This window comes from Pinus tabuliformis, chromosome 8 (assembly GCF_031772625.1).
Source record: "Pinus tabuliformis cultivar Carrire ecotype Pingquan chromosome 8, CPIR1, whole genome shotgun sequence".
Taxonomy (NCBI): Eukaryota; Viridiplantae; Streptophyta; class Pinopsida; order Pinales; family Pinaceae; genus Pinus; species Pinus tabuliformis.
Genome location: NC_142294.1, coordinates 196,168,227 through 196,187,479, shown reverse-complemented (window position 1 = coordinate 196,187,479; position 19,253 = coordinate 196,168,227). Strand labels below are relative to the sequence as shown.

Genomic DNA, 19,253 nt, shown 5'->3' with positions numbered 1-19,253 from the left:
CTTTGAGAAAGGATTGTCCTTCATTTTCGAAAATGGAGTTGTTCCTTTCCAGCCATATGCCCCAAGTGACCATCAAAGGGAGAGCTCATATGTTTTTTGGATGTTTTCTTTATAGCCATTTTTTTACACATATCCATAGAGTCCCCATGCCATTGATGTGAATTACTTGTTCGATTTTTTTGAACCAACATTTTTAACCAAACAAGAAAAATTTTAAAAATGCTTCAAGATCAAAGACTGAAACAAAGACCTATTGACATACCTTTTAAAGTATGGAAAGAACTTGTAAAATCATATGAGAAGTTGGATGCACAAAGAAAAGCCGGCAATGAGAGCATTCAGGTATTGAATTTTTCATTAAACATTATTTAGAATGTATTAATACTTATAAGTATCTTAGACATGTATTTGTGTGAAAATAAATTGAATTGGTTTATGTTTAAGGACAAGGCATCCAAGGCAAGGTTAACCAAGACAAAAGTCACTTATCGTAGTGGCTAGAAAGGTTTAAAAGCACTGATAACAACCTTTGTAAGTATATTAAACATGTGATATTTTTTTAATAAATTTTGTACTAGAAGAAAGTCATTGTTATCTAATTTCTCCCTATTTACTGATTGATAGGAACTAAAATATGGAAGACCTCCAAATCATTTGGAAAAGGAGGTGCTACAGCAAAAGAGATGGGTTGAATTTGTTGTTTGGATGGACTCTATGGTATGTAATCTTAGTTGGATTTCCAATATACTTTTAAACCATATTTTCATTTTATTTTTTAGTACTATTAGATATTATATCTTACCTCATTTTATGGTTAATATTGTATAACAAAAACATGCGTTGCGTTATGTAATTAATACTAACATGTAATATTGATTTTTTTTGTCAGAATGCTATAGGTAATGATTGCCAAGACGATGATCCAAATTATGTTCAACATATATCAGGAGATGATGAGGATGAGGATGAGGATGATGGTGGTGAAGGAGGAGATGATGATGATAGTTGCGGTGTTGGTGATGATGTGGATCAGAGTAATGAGGAGGGTCAATATGATCATGAGGATGATCTTGGTGGTGGTAGCTATGCATGCACATGCATTGTTTTTTATGAAGAAATTATTGTGTAGAATGACATTGCTATGTTTAGATGGGTGTTGTGAATTTACCCTATATCAATGAGACATTTTGATTTTGTAATCATACGATGAGTTTGATTTATGTATGTTGTTAATTTATCGTAGAATAACGATATTCATGAAATATTTTGATTTGTTAATCATATTTGAATTTTACTTGTTTTGATTAAAAATAATACTGATTTTATTAGTATTATGCTGCTATTTTATACATGTTTTGAAAATTGTTAATGACACATTGTTATTTTTTTGGATGGATGTTGTCAATTTCTCTTAAATTTCTTTACAAATGATTTTGAATTGTGATATCTGCTTTAATGATATTTAGAAACTATCATATATTTCACTATGAATCTATAAAGGGGGTCATATATGTAAAGAAAAATATACTCTATATAAGAAGTCAAATGCGGATGTAACCATGGATGCAAAATTGAAAGTAAAATTGGATGTTAAACTAGGAATTAATACAAAAATGCAAACAATTGACATACAAAGTGTTTTAAATTAGAAGTGAAAAATTGTGCAATAGTTGACACAAAGAAGGGAACAAAACATGGCATACAAAAGGATATCAAATTGGGCAAAAACAAGGACACATAAATGGGCACCAAATTAGATGCAAAAAAAGACAACTAGATGTAAAATAAGATGCAAAGTTGAGCGTTAAAAAGAAGCAAAAAACGTTACAAATTAATATGCCAAATGATGATGCAAATAATGGTGTAAATTTGGGATGCAAACTTGGGTGCAAAAAAGGAAAAAAAAAAGATGTAAGAAAAGACATAAAACAAGATGCAAAATGGGGCTGAAAAAAGGTGAAACCAAGGATGCCATATTGGATGTAAAAAATGATTCCTAATCACATGCAAATTTAGGCTCGAACTCAGACACAAAATTATATGCAAATGTGGACACAAAATGAGGCAAAAAAAGATGCAAATTTGGATGGTGAAAACGATGTAAAACTAGACACCAAAAAAATGCAAAATTGGATGAAAAAGTCGGTGTAAATAATGGTGCAACATTCGACACAAGTAGACACAAAAAAATGGTGCAAAAAGGGGCATAAAATAGCTTAAAATTGGATGCAAAACTTGGTGCAAAAACAAATACAAAAGTAGACGTAAAAAATGGCTCTAAATTGAATGTACCATTAGACACAAAATAAGATGCAAAGGTGGACACAACACATGACTCAACATAAGATGCAAATATAAATGCAAATTTGGATGCTCAAAATGATGTAACATTAGATGCAAGAGATGGTGTTAAAAATGATGCAAAATTGGATGAAACAAATGACGCAAAATATGGTGCAAAATGAGATGGGAAAAATGGAGACAAATCAAACGTAAATGTGGATGTAAAAAATGGTCCAAAAAAAGATGCAAAAATGGGCACAAAAATGGATGCAAAATTTGGTGCTAAATCAAATTCAACACATGGTGCAAAGATAGGCACCAAAGCTGGTGCAAAAATAGAAGCAAAAACTAGTGTAAGACTAGATACAAAACCTGGCATAAGACTAGATGCAAAAACTGACACAAAATGGATGCATAAAAAGACGTTAAATTGGATTCAAAATACAGTGTAAACTTGATGCAAATGATGATGCAAAAATGGAAGCAAAGAATGACACAAAATAGGAAGCAAAAGAGAATGAAAAATAGATGCAAAAAATGACACAAAACTAGAAGCAAAACCTGTCATAAAATAAGATATAAATCTTGGTTCAAAATTTGACGCAAAAAATGATGCATAGTTTGGTGTAAAAAATGATGCAAAATCTAGCGTGAAAAAGGATGCAAAATCAGGTGCAAAAAAGGACGCTTTAAAAATTGTACAATAGAGCCAGATTTAGCGCCAGGTTTCTCATCACAATTACAAAAAAAATGCACTAAAATCTGGCGCTAAATCTGGCGCAAATCGCTGGTTTTGTTGTAGTGCAGCGACTTCTAACTCTGGATTTAAAGTTTTTGAATGCAATGGAGAAGTCAAAGGAGATGGTGAGGGTGATTTACTCTCAGAATGGTATTTAGATTTGGATTTGCTTGCCATTCACAGTTAGATGGCCCTCCTTCTAGCGCCAAATATGTTGAAACCCCGAAAATCAGGTCTACAACAAGGGGGATACCCACCCGGTCCGGACCTTGGTTGGCAGCTCCTTTTCCGTTTGGTATAGTGGGTCCGACTGGGATATGGGACCAATTTCCCAATTTTAGTGTGTGTGTGAGAAAGATTGATATTTCTGTTTCTAATAGTTTCTAAATGTAATACTTCTACTCTAATTTTAATCTAATAATAAGGAAATTATATTCTAATAACAGGAATATGTAAATCTACACTAAGCCGAGGTGTGATCTTTCTTCTATGCGATCTAAAATGATTTCAAACAACAACTGGTAATAAAGATCATTCTGCTATTATGAGAAAAGAATTCAGTACAGATGAACCACTTCGTATAAAAAGTTAGATGAAACAGTTGTGCAAAACATATCGCATAATGAGCTATTCATACACTAAGCATGAATAAATAGCTATCACCGTACAAAAGTGCCAAATGATAACTCAGGCATTCATACATTAATATATAAATAACTAAACTGGAAATCACTCTAACACAAGGCAGAAATAGTTAAGAGATAGAAATACCATTTATAACTAGTCCTACTCATGAGCTTCAAGTGATCACAATTTATCTCTCCTTGATCAAATATCCACCAAGAGTACAAAAGTGCAACATCAGTAGCAGATATTAAATGCAAACATCAATAAATCTTGTTCCATTCATTCATCAAAACCTCCTCAGAGGGTATAGAAGTGCATGTATTGAGGATAATTTTTTGATAAATTTCAAGACCCTTCTCTAAATGCATGGGAAGGGTTTAAATACTACTAACTAAATCTAAAAATAAATTCTTACAAAAATGTAGGATGTGGTTTAAATGACCGTCCTTTTTTTAGGAAAATAAAACAAAATTAAAGCTAAAATTAAATCTAACATTAAACTACTTCTGTATTTGGTCCTTGAAATCGCACACATGCAACATCTGTTTGAGAAGAGTCGGTTGGTTGACTTCCGCTTTTAGCTGAGCTGAGAAAACAGAATCGACAAGAGCTGGCGCCATTTTTTCGGCCGAATTGATGATACACTTAACAGTCATCCACTGGATATGTGGCTTTACCAAGAATGCCCAGTAATAATCCCAGTTCAACCTGGTTAACCCTTGGATTGCTTTTGTCTTTTCTTGAGCTCTCTATTTCCAATCTGTCCGTGGTTTTGTTTTCTTGCAATTTTCGGAGTTTGCAAGTGACTGGGCAATTAGCAGCTCACCTTTTCAGAAAAATTTTCTCAACGATTAGCACTAGGTGCTAATCGCGCATCAGAAACTGCCTCTGTTTCTTGATCCGGGTTTCCTTGATGTGTTTTTCGCCTTTTACGATTTTTCCTTCCAAAAAACATAAATTTCAAAATTTGTAAAAATAATACTTCTGTGAACTCTTGACTTTGAGTCTTAAACTATTTTTTTCTGATATCAACTCTGTCCAGTGTCCACTTAACCATGTTCGTGGATGAGAGAATTTTGGGCCTTGCTGCTATCCGGTGTAAGAATGAGCAAGCTAGCTCTGTAAAGGATGCTTCAGAAGAACCATTTGAGCTCGTGGTAGCAACTACTTCCATTACTCTGGGATTCTCCTCTTTGAGCAAATTATACATTCCTTCCCACGTAGCTATTCCCGCGTCTCTGTTATAGGCCGTGTCTGTATATAAGGGCGCCATTTCCTTTTCTTCTGAGCTTTGGGCTTTGCTTTTCTTTCCCATTTCAACCTACATATTGCTTTGTATCGGCCTCTGTTGTCCGTTCCTACAATTCACAAGTGAAGCAAAAATGAATGACAGGGAAGGGTGATGGGAAAAGTTTTAAATTCTGCAAACATATCACGCATACCACCTTACGTGAAATGATTCTTTCGATAAGCACGCACTCATAATCCATTAATAACTGGAAACTACCTCATTTATTAGCATTAAAGCGCATAACCAGGTCTCAGCTTAGGGAAAATACTTTTCTTGAATAACGTGCCCGAAAGATCTGCGATGAAGCGATTTTGCGATTTGCTTCGCAACATCGCAAAATCATAACATCGCAAAATTGATAGCTCATGACATCGCGTTATCGTATTATCGCTGCATCGTTGTATCGCAAAATCGCAATATCGCAAATCGCAGAAATGTTATGCATGAAAATATTTGTTAGCCTATCTTCTGCAAAATGCGATCTGGCGATCGGCGTCATTGCATATCGGCAAATTGAAGTGTTTCAATGTGAGTTGTGCTGAATGCATTGTGATATTTGTTTATTATCGCATATCACGATCTCGCAAATGTTGGAATTGTGCTTGTAAGGTGGCATCCTGCTATCTTATGCGATGCGATATTTCCTAAGGAAAGATTTTATCTTACCTTATCATAAAACTTAGCTTTTTTGGATTTTCCAAGAGGGTTTCCTAAGCTTATGATGGTAATTTTATTCAAAAAGGAAATTTAAACACTACCTTGATCTTCTAGATTTTAAACTGAGGGTCCCCACTAATTTAGTATTAGGGATAACACTAAATAAGAAGGGGGGGTTTCGCTGGCCACAACAGGAAATTTCGAGAAATTCAGAGCCTTTTTATTGGCAAACCATACATCAGCATTCATGAATGATTCAATTATTGCACTGCACACAAGGTGCTTGTAATGGCCATTGGGAATTTTTTCCATGGATAAAAATGACATTAATCAATAGGAATTCAAAGCATTTTATGAACCTTTTAAAGTTCCAAATGCTATGAATTTTTTAAACTTACAATTTGCTTAAATTTAAAATTAAGTAAATCCTTTAACAATAAAGTTAAAAGTTATGAGTTATGATAAGCAAAGTTTAATCGTATAATTGGAATTTTGACTTCCAACATAATTTGTGTAAAAGGAATTAGAGCAATTTATGTGTGTTAATCCCATGCATTTATATAAGTTTCAATGATTCCAAACAAAGTATTTATAGCTACCTTTTACATTATTTATTTAATAGGTACAAATATTTTATTTTATTTTCCAAGGAAAAAAACGGTAACCTTTTATTAAAGAATTAATGAAAAGTTACACTAGCAGATGCAATGAAGCATTCAGAAAATTGCCACTTGGGCACGAGTGCTGACGCACCCCAAAGAAGAAGAGAAGAGAAGGGAAAAGAGAAAGAAAAGGGGGAAAAAATGTCTCCAGCATTGAGCAAAACTCATGCTTCATGTTTTTCGCCCCTTTTTCTTTTCGACCTTTCGCCACTCACCCAGAGTGGGCTCGATCGAAGCAATGACTAACTGAGTTGTTTCGTTCGGCTGCCCTGATTCTTTATCTGAATCTGAAGTATCTGAGTGGTGGTGCCTTTTGTTGCCTCCCATGCTTTGATCCACGCTTGTCAGCTCTGCATTGTTTTGCTGGGTCTCTGCCTGAATTGTATGTGGCTGTGGATCCTTGTTGACTGCTCTATTTTCCTTCTGATTCTCTATTTCAACTTCCTCTATGGTGGTATCATCCTCTTCTGCTTCTGTTTCTTCCTCTTCTGTTACCGAAGGGGCTTTCTTTCGTGCGGTTCTCCTCTTTAAGACTTCATCTAAGTTCTGCCACCCTTTGTGCTTCCTTTGTTGTGGCTTGCTCTTGCTGGGACATGCATTGAGAAAATGACCTGTTTGTTGACATCCCCTGCACCTGAATGTTGTGTTCTCATAGTCCAAAGGTTGTTTCCACTGAATATTGTTAAAATTTCGGATGATGCTTTCAGGTAATCCTTGGCTGAGATCTACCTCGACACATATCCTAGCAAAAGTAAAAATTCCTTTTAAATGTCTATCTGTATCAATCTTTAACATTCTTCCAAGGGTATTCCCTATAGCTGATAAGGTCTTGAAATGCCAAAAGTGTATTGGGAGGTTATGCAACCTTACCCATACTGGCATCCTTGATACCACCATAGTATTTGCATCAAACTCTTGAAACCATGGGGTGACAAATAATCCCGCACTGCCCCAGAACCATGGTCCTTCACTGAGAATTTTTTCCTTTTCTTCTTCTACGAGGAATACTACTATGAAGAAACCCTTCGAGCATAGGTGGATCTGGCAGTTTTTTGTCCAGACCGTGTGAATCCATTGATACAAAGCCTCAGTTTTAGGCCAGAACCCGTTAAATCTACAGATAACAGCATTTTTTTTCAGATCTGAAAAAATGCACTTTACCTCTGGAATATCCAGCGAGATGGAGGGGCTCTCTGGCATTTGATCCACGATATACTGCCCCGGCGATATATTGACTGCTGCCGGTTCTTTCCCCTTTAGAGGTTCTTTCCCTTTGGCTGCATCACGATAGGTGCCTGTAGGTTTTGATGTAGATCCCTTTGACCCACCTCGCAGACGGTGATTGAGGATAACTGTTGAGTCCTTTGCTATCCTGTAGTGCTGGAGTGTGTGATCTTCCTGCATGCATATCCCAGAAAATATTAAGATTTGAAATGCAACTGGGATTCCCAGTTTGTCCTGGATTTTTCTTTTAAGCTCCAGAACCCTCATGCTTCCCCAGATCTGCAGACAAAAATGTCTGCCTTCTGTTGATCTGATGAAAATTTGTTTCGCTGCAGAGAGTATAGGGACTTCATAGCAAGCCAGGTCCCTACTCCTCCCCCTTTCTAGATCTACATCTTTTTCATTTAAGATTCGCCCTGGGGCGGCCGATCGAACCAACGGCGTACTGGAATGGGGCAGCGAAGCTGATATACGCCTCACTCCTTCATAATTGCATGCAGATTTTCCTTGTCTGTGCAATGCGTTCTCGGATATTGGTGTAACAGTGCGACTGGCTAGAACAGTGTAATGAAACCTTTCTGTTTCCGTCGAGAGGTGAACTTTCTGCACCCTGAAGGAGGGGAAGCGTACCAGACTTATTTTCCTATGGATCGATTCGTTGAAATCCTTTACCGCTGCAGATCCGATCCAGGACCCTAGGGGGGCGTCGAGTTCATAGTAACCAGTGGCCTGCCGTCTTGCAGATCCGTATGGGAGCAGGTCTGATGGGGTCGCGGCGGCGCAGAGAAACCCTCCTGAAACCCTAGATCCGTGCTTCGCCGCCATCGCTCCTTTTTTCTTCAGAAAAAAATAAAAAATAATCTTCATCAATAGGTACAAATATTTTATGAATATTATCATTAAAAATATATATATATTAACAAATAGTTTATTAGTTTGGATGCACTTTATGTGCGGGCTTTTTATTTGCTCTGTTACAATATTGCATTTCCTCTACCTATCCATTTCAAGGTGTTGAACGTTACACATTTTTAGTTTAGTTTTATATTCATTTATCATCCTGGTATAACACAAATACCTCTCATCAGGGTGAGGGTGATGACATGAAGGAAGCCATGGAACAATTGCTTCATGATGCAAAAGTTAACATTATTTTTTTTTGCCATGTTCATGCTTTTGAATGCTTTGTAAGTTATGATTACAAATTCTTTCCAATTTCCTCTAGCAATATTCAGTTTTATGAAACCCTAATTGTTCGAGGAAAGGTTGACTATGCAATGGATGTTTCAAACAATGGTATTTAACAACCTATCAAACCCATGTGGATATATGCATATTATTATAGGAGATGGATGGAATCGAGAAGGCCCCGATGGCCATTGTTGAGGTAAATTAATTATGTATCATTTAATTGTCAACTTGGGGGTTTCGTAAAATTTGTGAAGCGTGCATGCATTGTATATGCTAGAAATTAACTTTCAATTTAGATCAATCTAACTATGAAACCAAATAATGACAAACCAAATTCACCTATTCTAATTCAACATCAAACTCAAAATAAATTATAGTACAGCGCGCGGAATTGAAATCTTAATCTTTAAATCTTGTAGGAATTGAAAAGCACGCCACTCTTTCAGAAATGAAAGCAAAAACAATCATTCTTAACCTCTTACAGAGAAAAAGATATGAAATCAAATAAAAACAAATGCTCTTAACTTCTAGGTAGAAAGAAAATAAAAACAATCACTCTTAACCTCTCACACAGAAAAAGATATGAAAGCAAATAAAAACAAATGCTCTTAACTTCTAAGTAGAAAGAAAATAAAAACAATCACTCTTAACCTCTCACACAAGAAAAGATATGGAAGAAATAAATCTTAATCTATGAAAGTAATAAATCCTAATCTATAAAAAACAATAAATCTCACACATTGTAGGCGGCCAATCCAAAAGCATGAGAGATGGCAAGTTGAGAGTCTCCCAATGCAAGCATTACCAATCAAGGCGAACATCACCCATGAGCATGTTGCTAAATCTAAATTCCATTCATAAGTATCCTTAACTTTCCACATGAGTATCTCCAACTTTACACATGCCTTTGAAAGAAGGCTCTCCTGTTTATACAAAAACATAAGAAGCTACCTCATTAATGGAGGTCCATTATTCTCTCCCTAGATCCCTAGAAAATCTTATAGAGTTACAAGTCAAATAGGTAATGATGAGACAGATATCCTCTTTGACCTTTATCCAAATATTCTTCCATATCTTGAAGGGAATTCGAATTTGAGCATTGGAGGCCACATAAGGGTGCCTTGGAAGCTTCCAAATGACCTACACATGTCATGAATCTCAAACCACTTTTAAGTATTAGCAAGAATATGTCATTTTTCTAAGTTTTGACCATTTAATTCACTTATAATACTATAAATCATTAACTTTTGGAAAACACAAAGGTAACCCATATAATTATGAAAATGGAGACTAATGAAAGGTTATATGGTCATGGAGTTGTTACATGTGAGTGAAATGGTGGCGATAAAGGTGAAAGTGGATGATATTTTGAATACATTTTGGAGGCTCTACATACCCCACAACTAATGTTATTGTGTGTCCTCGTGCAACCTATTGCATTGTTTAATCATGATTTGCTTTTGAATGAGCTTGGCTTATATCAATTGTCCTTAAACTTTGCATTTAACAATTTAATTTCTTTTTTTGAAAATTATTCCTTGTCATACATTGAATTGCAACATGTTTGGTTGGTTCTTGTGTGACAACCAAATTTTAATTGGTATTGGTTCTTGTGTTTCAATACCTTGTTTCTTTTTGTTGCTGCAAGATTCATTGAACATATTTAAGAATGCATCTTTAAATTAGCCATATAATATGCTCATCATTTAAGCATTTATTTGCAAATCAAATAACTTTTGAATCATAATGCAATTATAATGATTAGGACAAGTATGTTAGGATGAAATGAAGTGAAATGGAATGAAGTGATATGGATGTGATAATAAATGGTTGTCCCTTCCCCCCCCAACTAAAGGTGTTTACGATTTTTTCTTTTTTTCAAATGAGAAAGGAAATTTGGTGAAGTATTTTCCAAAAATTATAATTTCAGTATTCAATGAATTCTATGATTAAAAGCTAGAAAAGAACATACTTTACTTACCTAGGAAGTGGAAAAACTGTGCATATGTAGAGAAGTTGTAACTGTTGCTAGATCATGGAATAAAATGTAGAATTTCATCTGCTTCTTGGTTGCATAAATAGTGGATAAGGTGGTGAAAGTGGATTCTTTATTTCTGCTATTATATCTGTTGTATCTGCTACAAATTGCTGAAACGATATAGTCTTCACCTACTAAAAACCTGATGGTACAATTCTAGTCATGCGAATAAATGTTTTGTTTTCGGGCATGAAGGGAAGTCATTGGATTACTGGCCATTAATGAATGTCGTTAACCAATGCAAGGCAAACTCGCCATTAATGTCAATGAGTGCCAAGGTACCTAAGTACATCTTACAAAGTGTGAACAGATGAGCTAATGTCGAGCCACTTACAAGATCCAACAATTAAGGGACATTGATGTATTCCCATTATTATCGACGAGAGAACTTGTCATTGATGCATACAAGTCTCAAGGTACTAATAAAGACTCTAGGCTTGAACCTAGATTGTGATGATGTCGATAGGCCAAGACTTGTTAAAAGGAAGGCATTATGAATCCCCCATCATCTAACGCGAGTATGAAATGATGATTTTGTAAGGACTATGAATGAAAATTTTTGCAATGGATCAAGGTTTATTTAATGGAAAGGAAAATGACAAGAGGGTAAACAAGCGAACGGAAATCAAAAGGACAAATCAGCATGTAAGTGAGTTGAATGTCTCTATGAATGGAAAATGTGAAAGAAACATGCAACCTTTTGCAAGGAAAATGGTGATGACGATGCCTAGCAAAAATGCTTGGATAGCTTGTGAGCTTGGAGAGGAAAAATGATACCATTTATGGATGATAGAAATGAATTTAATTGGTTCATTTCTCTTGAAATTGGTCATAGAAAACCAATCGTTCACAATTGGCTTCCTTCAATTCTCCAATTGCCCTGGAACCTAAAAACAAACATGGAACTAAAATTGTAACAAACGTAAGTGTGCTCAAAGAGAAGTGATCAATTTCTTTAGGTACATACAAAAAATTTTCATAATTGATAGGTTCATGACGTGTTTTCATTTCAAATGGTTAGTCCAGTTTCACATTTGCGATAATAAATCCAATTTCCAAAAAATAAATTTTCTCAATTTATGCTTGAATCATAGCATTTCATAAAGATAAAGAAATATTATTTGCAAATGCTTAATGATTCCTGCAAAACAATCATCAATTAAAAAATAAAAAATAAAAATCATCAATTGATCCAGCAGATAAAGTGCATTCATAGTTCTTCTTCTTTCCTGCGTCATGCTTGAAAACATCATCATCAGACAAAACCAATAAATTTTGATCATGATTTTCTGATTAGAATGCATTCTTAACAAATAGATCATTGAGTTAAATACAGAGCTGCAGAATTGTGGTTCAGCTGCAGAATTGTTGTTCAACTGTAGAATTGCACAGTTTCTGTAGCTAAAATCCTGAACAAACAGTTAAGTACACACAACTATGAATTTTTGTTATGAATAAATAACCATTCCAATCTTCAAATTCATCAATACCTCTTCCAGAAAAATAAGCAAATAGAACGATTTATTTTTTTATTTTTTATTTTTTTTTATTTTTTGCTTCGATAGTTGTGTAAGTGAATCATCTCAAAAATTCCCCTTTTTTTTTCTTTTTCTTTTTTACTTTGTTCCAATCATGAATTGAATTTCACATCAATTTTTATGACAATTTTCCATGGCAATTTTTTTTTTAATAAAAAAATAAAACTAATGAAATATTTACAAAATTTAAAAAGTGAAAAGCAAAACATTAAACATGCTAATCACAAAACATAACACACACACACACACATATATATAATAAACATATGTACTGTTAGGTTCCTAGACCAATAGGTGTCATTTATCATGATTGACTATGGAAGTGCCAAATATGATCATCCTTTCCATGCTGCAAAGGTTCCATATTTTGTAAACAAATAAAGAAATTAAAAAATGTAAAGAGGGTATGCCCTAAAAGAAAAATCAAAGGGCAAGAAGAATGAATTGGTCAACAAAAAATAAAGAAAATGGACCCCAAAAAAAAACCAGGAAAGTGGCCAGTTAAAATGCCATTACTGTCCTATTTGTGCAAAGCAAGTTCACAATGTGCAAACACTGTTTCTTAGCACACTTGATGGATGGCCCAACAGCTCAATCTGGGCCAGTCCATATTTGAATTTCCTATTGTAGAATAGAGAATGAAGGTCTGTCCAAACAGTTCAAGCTTGGCAGATCACTAGATAGATAGAGAAATAAAGGGCCCAACTGCTTAATCTGAGCCCTTGGAAGAAATAAGGATAGATTCAGATAGGAGGGCAGCCAAAAGAAAAGAGGAAAATCAGGGTTTGCTATTTCAAGTGCACCCAATCAAAATGAAGAAAAAATGCTAGGAATTGTAGAAGGGTTAGGTAAATTGAAGTTGCAGAAACAGGTCTATCAGCACTGTCACCTTTTTGAATATGATCTATTTCATGAATATCTCAAGTGTTATGGCAAAGGTGTGATGACAGATCAGATGTTGCAAATCTAACTCTCCTCTCTCTCCGATCACAATAATCATTCACTAATATCCCTCAAAGAGATTGAGATCTGCTCAAACTCTTAACTTCACTCCATTTTTATAAAAACTTAAGTGAAACTTCAGGTTTACTTAGAAGCTCAAAGCCACATTTCTTGTGTAAAGTTTTATTTCTCCCCACACCCCCAAGTCTAGGTGATTCAATTTCATGCACCTAGCATTTCCCCTTACATTCATATTAACATGCTAACTCTATTATATAACTCCCACTTATATTTCCCCTCCCCTATTGTACATAAAAATACATAAAAAAACCCAAAACATTATAAATATCCCGCCCCAGCCTAATATGGCTATGTTTTTTCGAAAGTCATTGATCCACCTGGGGCCAATAACAACCCGCCACGTGTTCCGCTGGGATTTGTTTGACCTTTGGTTAAACAAATAACCATAGTCGCCGCACAATAACACGGGGATTTAATTAACATTCGGTTAATTAAATAACCTTATCCGCATACCCCGATAACCAAGGTTTTTAAACCCCCCACTATGCATATAAAACATTAAATAGTTGGTGGGCTCCCGCACCATAACCGCCCGCCACCTTGCCTTCCCGTCAACCATTGGATCGCGCCCTCCAGATCCAACGGCTCTCGTCGATATCGGAGCCACCCCGACGTCCGCTTGTTAGCTCCCGATGGAAAGCGGTTTTCCCGCCGTACCCCAGGACGCGTGTCCCTTTTCTATTACATCGGGCTTGTTCTGACGCAAACTGCCCCCGTACAAAAAGCAGTCCGATGGAAACCAAAAACTGCCTCTTGTTCCCGCTGCTCACATCATCCCCCACGTCTGCACCCATGCCAGCACCCGCATTACTGTTTCGTCCGCCGTATCTGCCATGTCATATGTCCATGTCAGCGACCACATCACCTTCCATACTCCGCTACAGGACAAATTTACGTCATGATGACATCATCCCAAAAAAGCGCCAAAAAACCCAAAAAAGCCCAAATTTGTCAAAAAGGCATGAAAGTGATGGTTTTGTCTATTCTTCTGTTTATCGTATTGCGGAGACTGTGCATGTGAATTACGTTCAACTCGTCACCAACGCTCCAGTCCACCACCCAGGCGAGTTCACGCTGCAAACCCGACCCCCTCAGCTCAGTCTGCAACTACCTTTCGTGCCAGACGCCTGTAAAACAGGTATTTACCCAATATTTGCCCACAAACCCTGTTTTTACGAAATTTCTCTATTAAAAATCACCTGAAGAACTAAATTCGAGTCAATTGCACTGCTCTCTGCAAACCCCGGTACTCTAAGTCACTATTTGACCACTGTTTCCAAAGAAAACCTGCTAATTCTGTGGCCCTCTGTGAATTGCCCATTGAACTGAAAGTCAAGTTCACTTCCACCTGCAAAACCACCAAAAAACGCCTACAGAAGAAGCGCCCTTTCCACTATTCTTTTAGCTTCCTAACTAAACTCTGCAGACTCTGTCTCTCCTTTGAATTTTACTCAGTGAGGCCATTTCCATATAAAACTCAAATTGCAAAATTCCTGTGAAATTCCTGTGAAAGACCCAGTGCCAGTACTCTGTTTCCTGTTGAGACACAGACTCAAAATCCAATTATAAACACAATGAATCATGGAGACTCCAGTGGCCCTCAATATTGCACCCTTGAATGCACCACATAGGGAGTTGGAGTGGCTACCTCTTGCTGATAGAGATTTCCAGATTGATGACATGGAGGGTGAAAAGCCTCACCTGCAAGCTTTTTGTGAAATAAGGAATAGCTACAGGAATAAAACTGACATATTTAGAATCTGGGAGTCTAATATGCCTATATACTACCTGCCTTCAGTGAATGTCTTCCTTGACCTCATCCATCAATGTTGTGCTAATTATGAGCCTTCTCAAAGGGCAGTGATGGACCCTTCTGACAATGTCCTCTTTCATATCACCCCTCAGTCTATAAATGAGATGCTGCACTTCAAGCCAACTCAGCCTTTGGTCCCTCTCTCCATGAAACATTTGCTGGATCAAGCCTCCAAGTTGTCCTCTGCAGAAGTTGACCAAATTGCCAAGATGTTCATGCCACCAGATTGCTACTCCAGATACACAATTCCCTATCACCATGCCTGGTTTGATGAGCCTAGAAAAATGCTCATAGACATGATTTCCTACATCCTGGGATTCATAACAAGTGAAATTGTGGATGAGACTGTCTTTGCTTTGATGTCCATGTTTGCTCCAGGACAGCCCCCTACTGTCAAGTATGATTATGCTACCTTCATAGCTAACAAAATTCACGAGCAATTCATGAATTTAGACAGAGAGAGAGTGTTTAAGTACACTTCATATATCTATCATTTGTTGTTGTACTATCAACCTGATAATTTCCCAGTTTCTCTCAAAAAATTAGATGCTAAGGGGGAGCGAAGGTCTGTGATATTTTGGTCCTTATTATTCCATCATGTTCATAGCTCCCCATATACATATTGTGAGTTTATTGACCTTTTCATATATCCAGCCACCTGTTTATTGTCAACAACTCCTCCTACCAGGCTCTCTGCTGAAATGCAGAAAATCCTACATCTCTCAAAGGAATACAGTATTGGTGACTGGTATTTTTACCAAAACCACACAGTGATCAGGATCTATGGCTATCAATTAGCTCCCTACAAGTTGCCAAAGTATGTCCCTATGAGACTCTTTGCCTTGGAATACTACCGCCAATTCAGTAGTTCAAATTTGACTCATTTCTATGGTGCTAGGAAAAAAGCACAGCTCAAGATAAGGTATCAATTAGGCCCTTTTATCTTCAATAAAAGGGAAGAAGCATGGAAGGAAGCTGACAATATTCTGGGAGAGAAACTTAAGCTGAAACAAAGTTTTCTTTGGTCACCATATGACCCTGAACATTTCATAAGTTTTAGGAGAGTAAAAAACAAGCTTACAGGATATGTGCACCGTCCAATCCCTAAGATTGAACAATATGCTAATCAACAGGAATGGGTAGAAGGCACACTAGTTGAGGAACTTATTGAAGAAGAGAGATTAGAAAAAGAAATGAAAGAGTTTGAAAAAACACTTGACCTGGACTCTTTTGGACAGGTGCCTTTCACATTGCCTCAACACCTTGGAGCGGGCACATCATCTGCCACAACTTCACAACAACCTGCCCAAGAGACTACTCCTTCTGTAGGGACATCCAAAGGCAAGGAAGTGCAACATTCAGAGCAGCAGGAGACAATGGCAGATCGGCCAGATACAACAAAAGAGCAAAGTCAAGGGCAAGCCCCTTCAACACAAGCAAAGGTAACTGAAATCCCTGTGTTACAAACTCCTCTCAATGAGGAAAGAGCCAAGAAAAGGGACAGGCAGGAAGAGACACCCACAGGGGCATCCACAGAATAGCAAGGGGAGAAAAGGAAAAGGTTGAACCCCTACTCTAAGGAAGAATTTACAGAAGAAACATTAGGCAACCTAAGGGGTGAGGAAACAACCGAACAGCGGATTCCTCCAATTCTGGAAACATCAGCTAGCTCCTTTCAACAAGAGCAAGAGAGGCAACATGGTGTGGAGTTTACATCCACCAGGAAACAGAGCAAACAAGGCTCGGACATCAAAAAAACATTCACTGACATAAAGGCCAGAAATGAGCCAGTAAGGTTTCAGCTTTATAACCAATTGCTAAGAATGGCTCCCACCAATCAACAAAGGCTAATGGCAGCCTATGATATTCAAGAAGGGAAAATGACCCTTAGTCACTTTAGGCCTACGACACAGTAGCCACAGTCAGTTGCTGACTACATCAAAACTAATCTGGAATTCCTCGCTAAAGATATCTACCCAATGGACCAGATTGAGTTACACAAACAAACTAGAGAAATGGTGTACTCCACCTTGGTAGATAAAGCAAAATTCACCCACAGATTGCAAAATTCACTTCATAATACTTCTGGCCAATTAGAATTGGATAAAGCCTCCTCATTATCCAAGGACAATAGAATCAAATCATTGGAGGAAATTATCATGGAGCTGGGACATGATCCCAAGGATCCCAAGGGCATACAGGCCTTGATAAAAAAGAAAGAAGAAGATATAGCAGCCCTCAAGAGGCAGCTCAAGCTGCCAGCTACAATACATCCTAAAACCATAGAAGTAGCACAGCAGAAAGAAGAGGAGGATGTAGTAAGTTTGCTAATGAGGATGAATGAAAGACTGCTAGAAACAGAGAAAGCCTTGGAGGCAGCACTGCAATGAAAACAAGGAGAGTTGGCCTCTCAGCCAACTCAAACAGCTCTAACTCTCACAACTGCTCCTCCTATAGACACCATAGTAGTTCCTCCTACTGATCCGACATCAACAGTAGGTACCTCAGCTCTAGCCTCAACTTCAACAACAGTTACGACAATAACTACAGCAGCAGTAGGACAAGATTCCAGCCTGAGTATGGAGGAAATGATGAAAGAAATAGAAGCTCTAGAACTCCAAATGGTAGAATTAAAAGAAGCCAAAGAAAAGCTGGCCAAGATTGAGGTGAATTATGACAAATCAAAAATGGTTGTGGCGGAGAAGACAAGAGAAGTAAAGGCCTTGGAAAATAAGATAAAAGCCTTGGAGAAGGACCTTACTCTTCACAAAACTCTGGCAGAAATCAAAACAATTTTGTGGAGTAAAATTGGCCAGTCCATCACTGATCAATGGACATCAATCCAGACTATTCATGACCAGATTAAGTTGATAGGGATAGCTCAATTTGAGACTCAAAAGGCCAGAGCATTATTGGCAAACAAGCTCGAAGAGGCCAACAAGATGATCCATTTTTTGAATACTCATACTAGAGAACAGCTAGCAGCTCTGGATATCAACAACAGAACAGACACAATTTTGTTAGTGAAAAAGGTGCTGACCATGAGGAATTTTTTGTAGACTTTGGAAAGAAAGTGCCAAGAGATGCAAGCAGAAATAATTGCCTTCAGACAAAAGTTTGCATTGTTGCAGAGCAAGGGGTTACCCACTTTATTGACTGTTGAGTCCCTATAATACTAGTGATTACCCCATTACTATTGTAGTTATACCCCTTATTTATATTGATGTACCCATGTAGTGCCCATATTGTTACTATTGTGCCACATAGAAGCCCACTATTGTTATTGTTGTGCCATACAATATTATTGTTATGTAGGCTTTGATTGTATTGGGACCACTTAGACTCCTATATATAGAAAGGACGTATTTTCATTTGTATCATCCAAGAATTGTTCATTTATGTAATGTAAAGGAGGTTGCCCCCTCGAAGAGGCTGAATTCTAAGGCGTGGATCTCTCTTTTCTATCTTTTTGTGAGCTGGTTTCATAACATTTCGTATCAGAGCTTTGGATTCTAGGGTTTCGCTGCTCCAAACAGGTCATCGTGGAATTTTCGCTATAACTTTTTTTCTGTGACGTTTCATAAGTCGCAACGAACACCCATTTGAGAATAATTGGCGCTGAACCTTGGGTCTGAATTTCAGAGATTGTCGCGCGATATTTTCGGATATATGATCTAAGGAAGTTGGCCTTTTTGCAGACTCCTGAATTACATTCAAAACAGGTGACCTGGGGAAAATCGTCATAACTCTCTCTCTGAGGATCGGATTGAAATTTCGTAAAAAGGTGCAGAAAGAGGACAGACTGTAGTTTCTTGTATGTGTGTTTTAGATTCAAAGGTTGAAACAGTGGCTCGTGGCACATCGTAAAAGTTCGCTCTACTGAACCAGTCTAAAAGCAAGTCACTATGGGAGATTTCACATAACTCTTCCTTGGAGAATCCAATTTGGCTCAGACTTGTGGCATTGGAAAGAGTGTTGAAATTTGGTACCGGAGGACAGGTGGTTCCCTTAGGCTTTGATCTTTGGCCTAGGGAAAAGTGTCCAAAAGAATTTAATTTTTCTCCTAAAGTGACTTTATAATTTTATAAAGTTAAATCTAATTTAAAAGTGACTTTAAGTGATAAAGTTATTAAGTCTAATTTTAAAGTGACTTTTATAAAGTCAATG

The 19,253-nt window shown here is 37.1% G+C and overlaps 1 long non-coding RNA gene across 2 annotated transcripts; it reads left to right on the top strand.

Moving 5' to 3' along the window:
* The first annotated feature begins 230 nt into the window (after positions 1 to 230).
* Positions 231 to 1,283, top strand: LOC149234799 (uncharacterized). Of its 2 annotated transcripts, XR_016268232.1 has the most exons (3): positions 470 to 531; positions 625 to 717; positions 890 to 1,283. It is a non-coding gene; the product is annotated as an uncharacterized LOC149234799 (long non-coding RNA). The 2 variants fall into 2 exon arrangements; XR_016268231.1 differs by having other exon boundaries at positions 231 to 717.
* The last annotated feature ends 17,970 nt before the right edge of the window (positions 1,284 to 19,253 follow it).